This window comes from Phasianus colchicus, chromosome Z (assembly GCF_987193195.1).
Source record: "Phasianus colchicus chromosome Z, bPhaCol1.hap1.1, whole genome shotgun sequence".
Lineage (NCBI taxonomy): Eukaryota > Metazoa > Chordata > Aves > Galliformes > Phasianidae > Phasianus > Phasianus colchicus.
The window spans coordinates 10,919,541-10,928,705 of NC_143476.1; the positions used below are offsets into that span (position 1 = coordinate 10,919,541).

A 9,165-nucleotide genomic window follows, 5' to 3' on the forward strand; every position below is an offset into this window, starting at 1 on the left:
ATAAAGGAGGTACTAAAAATGGAACACACCCCAAAAAAGAATTCATTTTGCTTCCGCACACCATCAAATGTAACATCCATACCTGGCTTTGGCACAGAGTTGATGAGTGCCTCAGGAATGTTCTTATTAATGAGTTCCACACACTCCCCTGGGAAAAATCCAACCTGTAACAAGAAGAGAGGCCAACTATTGCATGCAGCACTTCTCAGATCTGAACTGTTAAACCAAAAGCCACGTAACATTTCCCTCGGAACGTGCTTGCCTGACGTTCCATAAGACTATCCAGCAGAAAATGGCCATAGTTCACAGCAAAAGGTAATAATTTTTCAACATTTGCAGCCAACGGCAAGGTCCTCTGACACCAACACAGGGAAACTGTTTATGTCCTTTAAGCATCCTGAGCAGGCAGAGCAGCTCTAAGCTGAGATTCCTGCCTTTACTGAAGTTGCACTCTCCAGTCTGAAGCTTGTGCCTACCTGGAAGCCGAGCTTGCCTCTCCACCACGGGGTGAGCTCCTTTGGTGGCATGTCGATGACACAGATGATGTCTCCCACCTGCAAGAGATTGCAGTGTCAATCCCAGCTTCAGCACGGCTGGGAGGAAAGCACAGCTCAAATGACTGCATTCTTCTGCACTGCCAAACATCGCCGAGCATTAAAGCACTTGCACCAGTGCAGCTCTGAAGGCATTTGCCATTGTAAAATTGAACAACAAGGAATGCCTTGAACTGCTTACCTCAAAGGAGAGTTCATCCGCTGCCTGGGCAACGTATCTCTTAATAGCATGGGCAGCAGCAATAGCTGGAACATTCACAGGTGCCACCTCATGGTCCAGCAGGGGCTTCCCCTTGTTCTCAGTCTGAAACAGAGAGCACAGGCAACGGTGAGGAGCTGGGAACCAACAAGGAGGATTTCAAGGTGAGGAGCACATCTGCAGAGAAAGCTGCAGGAAATGCACTTGGTCCTTATCATGGGCACTTCAGAAGGAACTGCAAGTCTAATAACGGCTGTTTCTCTCCCTGGTGTGCAGCAGGCACACGCCAGGCAATGCAAAGATGCATCTCTCCCCATCCAGACTAATCAGCAATGGCACTGACGCAGACAGGTGGCCTTGTCCATTTTGCCCCCTCCTTTCCTGCGCTCTTTGTGCAGGAAGGCTGACTGTTTCAGATGCTAGGAGACCGTGAAGAGGGAAACCAAAGCTACGGCTGCAGTTACAAGGTGCAAACAGTGCCATTGCAAGCACCAAGCAGCTCTCTTGAGCAGTCCAACCAACAGCGAGGCCAAACAGAGCAGAGAATGATTGTTGTTTCTGCAGCCATTTCAAGGGAAAAGTCAGTAGAGGACAAACACAACACCCGAGATGGCTCTGGTACTTTTATAAACTTGCCACACTTGCACTACTGTCTTGCCACAGAGGAGCTCTCTTGGAAAGCAGGAGAGCACATCTGCGGCTCACTCTGCTGGCTGCAGTCAGGGAACAAAGACCAATCAGAGCTTCATACTCTACCTCTGTCCATGCCAGGTCAGGCCCACAGCTGATCTCGCTGCACGCCACAGCCATCAGCGTAGGTGTGACAAGCTGGAACTGAAAAGAAACACACTTTTATTTTCTCTGTTCACATCTCTGCTGTGCTCCCTACAGCTGTCGAGCACACTCACACAGCCCAAGCACGCCTGCTGGTGTCCCTGGTGATGCTGTGCAGCTCTGCACAAGCTGGGGCTGGGACTCTTTGCCTAAGGGATTGGTTTCCTGTAGACCAGCTGGTCACAGCACCACAGACAGCATCCTTCTGAGGGCTGAGCTGCAGAGCACGTGGAGAAAACCCACACGTGACCAGCGTCCCATCAAAGCTGGATGAGGCTGTGTTACTAAACACGGGGCGTCACGGGCTGCTAAAGCATGTGGGGGGACAAACCATGGCAGGTACCTGGCAAGAGATCAGAACGAGGGAGAGAAATCTCACGAATCCGCAGCCGTTCCTTGTCACTTTGCTCTGATCTTCCACGAGCAAAAGCTGCAGCAGGGTAGCAGGCAGAGGGTGGAGAGAGGAGAGAGAAAGAGCAGGTCAGTTTGCTTCCATGGTTTAGCAAAGATTACGAGGGAAAAATTTCTCCAGGCTGAACAAGCCCAGCTCCCTCAGCCTGTCTTTGCAGGGGAGGTGCTCCTGTCCCCTGATCATCTCTGTGGCTCGCCTCTGGACCCTCTCCAACAGCTCCCTGTCTTTCTGGACACTGTACTGCAGCTGGGGCCTCACAAGAGCAGAGCAGGGGGGGACGATCACCTCCCTGTCCCTCATGGCCACCCCTCTGCTGATGGAGATAATGTGATCCTATGAGCTCCGCCAGCCAGCAGTTCTCAGCACTCACTGTCCCCCCGTCTCTCCCACACTGTCTCAGCTTACCTACAAGGTGCTGCACAGGACGGTGTGAAGACAAAGGGACGCAGTCGGTGCACAAGTGCAACAAGCGAGCTGCTCAGTCAGAGCTCCAGCGCTCCAATGAAGGGACGCAGCACGCACTGCTCCTCCCCTCATTCTAGCCCTTATGACATCACTGAGGGCCACCAGGCTGCTCCACCACGACGGACAGGGTGGGGAGGCAAGACCAGTCACAAGGGCAGAAGATTCCAACAGCCCAGCCCAACGTTCTGGAATCAGGGGCTGCTTGGAATTCTACCCCAGCCAAATCCTGGAGAAGCTGGCACGGGGTCGTCATGACCAAAGCGCAGGACCTGGCGCTTGCTCTTGTTGAGCCTCGCACAACTGGCCTCAGTGCATCCCTCTGGAGGGCCTTCCTGCCCTCAGCCAGATGGACGCTTCCTCCCAGCAGCGTACCTTGCAGTGCTGGGCCCATGTCAAATCCACACTAGAGTGGCTTTTGTTACATTCAAGGGCATGTTGCAGCACCCATCTATTTCACCTGGAAGGAAATAAAGCAGGAGATGGGAGAAACACAGAACTGCTGCCAGACTGCTTTATCCCTTTCTCAGCCCAACTTCCCTTGCCTCATCCCCTACCCAAACTCCTGGATGATGCCCACAGGCTTAAATCCATAGGACTCCTTTCACAGGGCTCCATCAAAAAGGCTGTCACACTTGTTCCGTACACTCACACTGACCCAGCAGTGGTATCACAGTCACTTAACACACACACAACAACCAAACCCCGAGCATGCACATCCCTTCCTGCGTGACTGCAGCCCACAGCTCCCCTTCACACCTCCGTGGATCTCTGGTGTTTTACACTGATGCAGCCTCGCTGCAGCTCCGTGGCTGTCACACAAGGCCTGGGACCTCTTTCTCTGCAAACCCCGTCTGCAGGCATTGGTTCACGAGGTTCACCTCCTGCCCTCCTGAGCAAAAACAAGCACTAAGAACAAGAGCAAAGCACGCTGGACTCGACCTGGCCCGATCCCCAACCCTCAGTCCTGTCAGACGGACCCTGGTGTGAAGACTCATCCCCAAAGCCTGGCTGGACATCAGCACAGGCATCCTTCTTCAAACGCCCCATCCAAGCAGCAAGGGATCAAAGCGTTGGCACAGCTGAAACAGAAATGCTGTGTGAGTTTCCTGTTAGCACTGAGCAGGAACAAATCTACCGCTGAGCAGCAGGATGTGAGACAAGCAGCAGAAGACACCCAACCTGCAGAACCAGCTCGTGTGGGGTCGGTCCAGATGTTTGTCTGCTCCCTTCCCTGGCCCAGGCCAAGCTTGTGAGCTGCTCCTCCTTGGTGCAGGGGGAAATGGTGCAGATGCCATGTGGTGGCTATGCACAGCATGCCTTGCACTTGCTTTTCCTCTCTCCATCTTCCATGAGCAAACAGCATCTCCAGCCTCCAGAGATCACTGAGTCCAACCCCTGCACAACAGTGAAAAAAAAGATATGATAAGGGGTACTTAAAGCACAGCATCTGTAATCAGATCAGACTCCTGCACTGTGAAGACTTCCATGAGTATTCCTGCAGAGTGCATCACTTAGTCTCTCTTTAGCCTTGTGTTCATGGTTTTCCTGTAAGAGCTTGTCTAAACACTGCCTATAATCGTGGTTATGCTAGAAGCATTTGGATTTATTGATCCTCAGTGTGATTTCAATAACAAATGCAGATGTTTTTTTGTTAGGGACAGCTTTCAATTTATCAACTGAAATTTCAATATTGCATTAGGTGTTGACAACCACGGGGCTGCAGTACAGAGAATTACAGGAAGATTAATTTCTCCATCTCCATACTCCTAGACATTTATGGTTACAGTGATGTAGTTATATACAAAGTTGCAAGATACAAACGCTAGAATAACATCTTGGTGTTGTGAAACTGATGTTCACAAATACAAATGACAAAATTCGATGAATCTGTGATTCTGAATACAAGAAGTGACTCCACTCTGATCAGAAATGCCTATTAATTGTGTTTATTCCTTACATGTCTGAATTTTCATTTCACTGGTCCCTCCAGAAAGAAAAAAATCAGATCTCAGACCCTCACAATGATTACAGACAGACATTCCTGATACCACGATTGTTACAGCAGACCTTGGTAAAGGCAAACAGAAAGTTACTCAGAATTACTGAAATGATGGGTAGCACAGCCCTCATCTCCTCTGGCAAACAAATTCGGTGTTAGATTGATACCTGGCAATTAATTCGGACTTCAGCACTGAATTCAGAGCTTTCAGGACAGCGATGCTCTGTCTAGGGAAGGCTGTGTTTACTGCAGCAGCAGGATGTCTGGAGCCCAAGTGCAGAGTCTCAGTGTTCCAAAGCCTTGAAGAGGTGCACCGTATGTGCTGGGGCTGATGACACAGACACTGGAGCAAGGCCAGTGTGATGTTAGAAACTTGACGAGCAGCTGATCTGTTGTCAGCCATTTCTGGACACAAACGGGATCTGGTCGACTTAGGACATGACCTTTGGGCTGGAGAGCAACTCCCCAAGGAATCACACAGCCACTGCAGACCGTTGGCAAGAACCCCATACCAAAACAGCTCATCTGCAATCAGTTTTTAATCTGTGCAGCAGTGATTGGAACAGGCGCACGCTCTCTGCAATTGCAGGAATGTTCACAAGTGGAATGGACATCACCTGTGTGCTCCAGCTCTCCTGTGTGCATGGTAGGAGCAGTGGTCCCCCTGCACCCAGGGCTGCAATAAAGTCCTGTGGGCTTTCTAACCTGCCAACCAGCAGCCCAGGCTGCCCAGAGCCACATCCAGCCTGGCCTTGGATGCCTGCAGGGATGGGGCATCCACAGCCTCCCTGGGCAACCTGTTCCAGTGCCTCACCACCCTCTGCCTGAAAAACTTCCTCCTCACTTCCAACCTAAACCTCAACACCCCCCGTCTCAGTTTAAAGCCATTCCCCACTTGTCCCATCACTGTCCACCCTCCAAAACAAAACACCTCGGCTGTTCAACACTGAAAGAGCAAAATAACCCACAGCTCTTACTTCCACTGTATGCAGTTAATTCCAAACTTAAGGTCACAGTTTAATTACTCATGTGATCCTTCCTGACAGAAGAACTACTCGTAGTGATGTGTAGGAGTAAGGAACAGTTTGAAAAGGTCATGGACATATTAGAACTTGCAGCATTTATCTTAATAGATGCCTACATTGCAAAGCATTTTGTAAAACACACGTTACAAGTACTGTGCATTGGATTACACTATATCAAACTCTAAGTAACAATACAGGTTGCTTTTAAATCTACACTTACATGTTTTCTTCTAACTCCTTGATAAAATTCCTTACTACCTTCAGTTTTACAGCCAAAGCAGTGTTTGAGCTGGTAATGTACTCTTGAACAACACTGCTGACTTTAGCATTTGTATGTTTAGATCTGAAAAGAGAACTTGGTCATTATTTCACGATGAGAGAATCTTATATGACAAAACAGAATTACAAAAATCTGACAATACTGTAAAATGCCAGCGTAAGAATGTGGCTTTGATTTTTTTTTTCTTTTTTTTTTTTTAAATGGTGAGTGTACCATTAATTCAAGACAAGAATTTTGTTTGTAAGTCGATCTCTATAACTGTTCTTGGCATCATTCTGTAGGATGAACTAGATACATGGAATTTGGCACTGGCTCCCCAGGGCAGTGGTTTGGCACTGAGCTGACAAAGGCCAAAGAGCATTTGCACAATGCTCTCAGACACAGGGCTTGACCCATAGGAGGTCCGGTGTGGAACCAGGAGGTGGAATACATGATCCTCGAGGTCCCTTCCAAATACAGATATTCCATGATCCTCTAATACTTATATTCCCAAGTCCTGTACACAGTGCTCAGATGCTTAATTGAAAGGTTCCATGAAACAGTGAGGTATCTATGTCCCTTTACCACTCAGTTATTCAATTTGCCACATGGATCTTTTATCCAGTCACATTAAAAAAACACTCAAATATTTCCTTCAGTCTTCCATTCTGATAGAGCTTTCTGGAGCAAATAAAGAGTTGCAACTCAGAATGTCCACACCTCCCTTCCTGCACCCTGCATACTTTTTTCATTGCACTGTGATTACGTACCATTCTATTGTCACCCTCATTCTGTCATTATCTAGGCAGTTTACTGCCATTAAATTTTCCAGCAACAGATGCCCACAAGTACAGCCAGCCTGGACTTATTTCCAATACTTACCTTTGTCCTGATGTCCTTGTAGGAGGTGGGACATTTCTCCATCTCAGCAGCAGAGGGCAGGAGAGTTGCAAGTTGAGGGCACACTCTCCTCTGTTTTTCTGGCACTCACAGAGAAAGAGAAGATGAAAACCAGCATTGTTTCCCTGCCCATGGCAAACACCAGCCTTTCCATCCTTACAGTCCTTCCTGACATCAGCACTAATTGAAACAACATCCCACTCACCTTTGCCATGTCTGGCAGAGGTTGCAGCTCTGTCTATTGCATCCCTCTAGCTGTCAAGTCAAGAGCTCCTGTGTCACACAAGGAAAAGCAATCTTTTACCTGCTGTGCCATGCTCATGGCAGCAGCAATGCAGATGCCAGCAGCTGATGCCGACAAGGACAGCCAGCCTGGACTTATTTTCATTACATACCTTTGTCCTGATGTCCTTCTAGAAGCTGGGACATTTCTACCTCTCAGCTGCAGAGGGCAGGAGAGTTGCAAGGTGAGGGCACACTCTCCCCTGTTTATCTGGCACTCAAAGAGAAAGAGAAAATGAAAACCAGATGTGTTTCCCTGCCCATGGCAAACACCAGCCTTTCCATCCTTACAGTCCTTCCTGACATCAGCACTAATTGAAACAACATCCAACTCACCTTTGCCATATCTGGCAGAGGTTGCAGCTCTTTCTACTGCATCCCTCTAGCTTTCAAGTCATGAGATCCTGTGTCACACAAGGAAAAGCAATCCCATACCTGCTGTGCCATGCTCATGGCAGCAGCAATGCAGATGCCAGCAGCTGATGCCCACAAGGATAGCCAGCCTGGACTTATTTTCATTACATATCTTTGTCCTGATGTCCTTCTAGAACCTGGAACATTTCTCCATCTCAGCAGAAGAGCACAGGAGGTGTCCAAGATTAGGGCACACTCTCCTCTTTTTCGGTAACAGAAAGAGAAAATGATAACCAGATGTGTTTCCCTGCCCATGGCAAACGCCACACTTTACATCCTTACAGACTTCCTGACATAAGCACTAATTGAAACAACATCCCACTCATCTTTGCCATGTCTGGCAGAGGTTGCAGCTCTTTCTATTGCATCACTCTAGCTTTCAAGTCATGAGCTCCTGCGTCACACAAGGAAAAGCAATCTTTTACCTGCTGTGCCATGCTCATGGCAGCAGCAATGCAGATGCCTGCAGCTGATGCCCACAAGGACAGCCAGCCTGGACTTATTTTCATTACATATCTTTGTCCTGATGTCCTTCTACAAGCTGGAACATTTCTCCATCTCAGCAGAAGAGGGCAGGATGGGTCGAACGTGAGGGCACACTATCCCCTGTTTATCTGGCACTCAAAGAGAAAGAGAAAATGAAAACCAGATGTGTTTCCCTGCCCATGGCAAACACCAGACTTTCCATCCTTACAGTCCTTCCTGACATCAGCAGCAATGGAAACAACATCCCACTCACCTTTGCCATGTCAGGCAGAGGTTGCAGCTCTTTCTATTGCATCCCTCTAGCTTTCAAGTCAAGAGCTCCTGTGTCACACAAGGAAAAGCAATCTTTTACCTGCTGTGCCATGCTCTTGGCAGCAGCAATGCAGATGCTAGCAGCTGATGCCCACAAGGACAGCCAGCCTGGACTTACTTTCATTACATATCTTTGTCCTGATGTCCTTCTACAAGCTGGAAGATTTCTCCATCTCAGGAGAAGATGGCAGGATGGGTCCAAGGTGAGGGCACACTCTCCCCTGTTTATCTGGCACTCAAAGAGAAAGAGAAAATTAAAACCAGATGTGTTTCCCTGCCCATGGCAAACACCAGACTTTCCATCCTTACAGTCCTTCCTGACATCAGCAGCACTAATTGAAACAACATCCCACTCACCTTTGCCATGTCAGGCAGAGGTTGCAGCTCTTTCTATTGCATCCCTCTAGCTTTCAAGTCAAGAGCTCCTGTGTCACACAAGGACAAGCAATCTTTTACCTGCTGTGCCATGCTCATGGCAGCAGCAATGCAGATGCCAGCAGCTGATGCCCACAAGGACAGCCAGCCTGGACTTATTTCCATTACATATCTTTGTCCTGATGTCCTTCTTGAAGCTTGGACATTCTCCATCTCAGCAGAAGAGGGCAGGATGGGTCCAACGTGAGGGCACACTCTCCACTGTTTATCTGGCACTCAAAGAGAAAGAGAAAATGAAAACCAGATGTGTTTCCCTGCCCATGGCAAACACCAGCCTTTCCATCCTTACAGTCCTTCCTGACATCAGCAGCAACTGAAACAACATCCCACTCACCTTTGCCATGTCTGGCAGAGGTTGCAGCTCTTTCTATTGCATCCCTCTAGCTTTCAAGTCAAGAGCTCCTGTGTCACACAAGGAAAAGCAATCTTTTACCTGCAGTGCCATGCTCATGGCAGCAGCAATGCAGATGCCAGCAGCTGATGCCCAGAAGGACAGCCAGCCTGGACTTATTTTCATTACATATCTTTGTCCTGATGTCCTTCTACAAGCTGGGACATTTCTCCCTCTGAGCAGCAGAGGGCAGGAGAG

The 9,165-nt window shown here is 48.6% G+C and overlaps 1 long non-coding RNA gene across 1 annotated transcript; it reads right to left on the reverse strand.

Moving 5' to 3' along the window:
* Positions 1-505: 505 nt before the first annotated feature.
* Positions 506-2,744, reverse strand: LOC149912492 (uncharacterized). The gene is made up of 5 exons (XR_016461416.1): positions 2,405-2,744; positions 1,931-2,017; positions 1,510-1,587; positions 736-858; positions 506-554 (listed from the first exon to the last, which is right to left on the reverse strand). It is a non-coding gene; the product is annotated as an uncharacterized LOC149912492 (long non-coding RNA).
* Between the last annotated feature and the right edge of the window lie 6,421 nt (positions 2,745-9,165).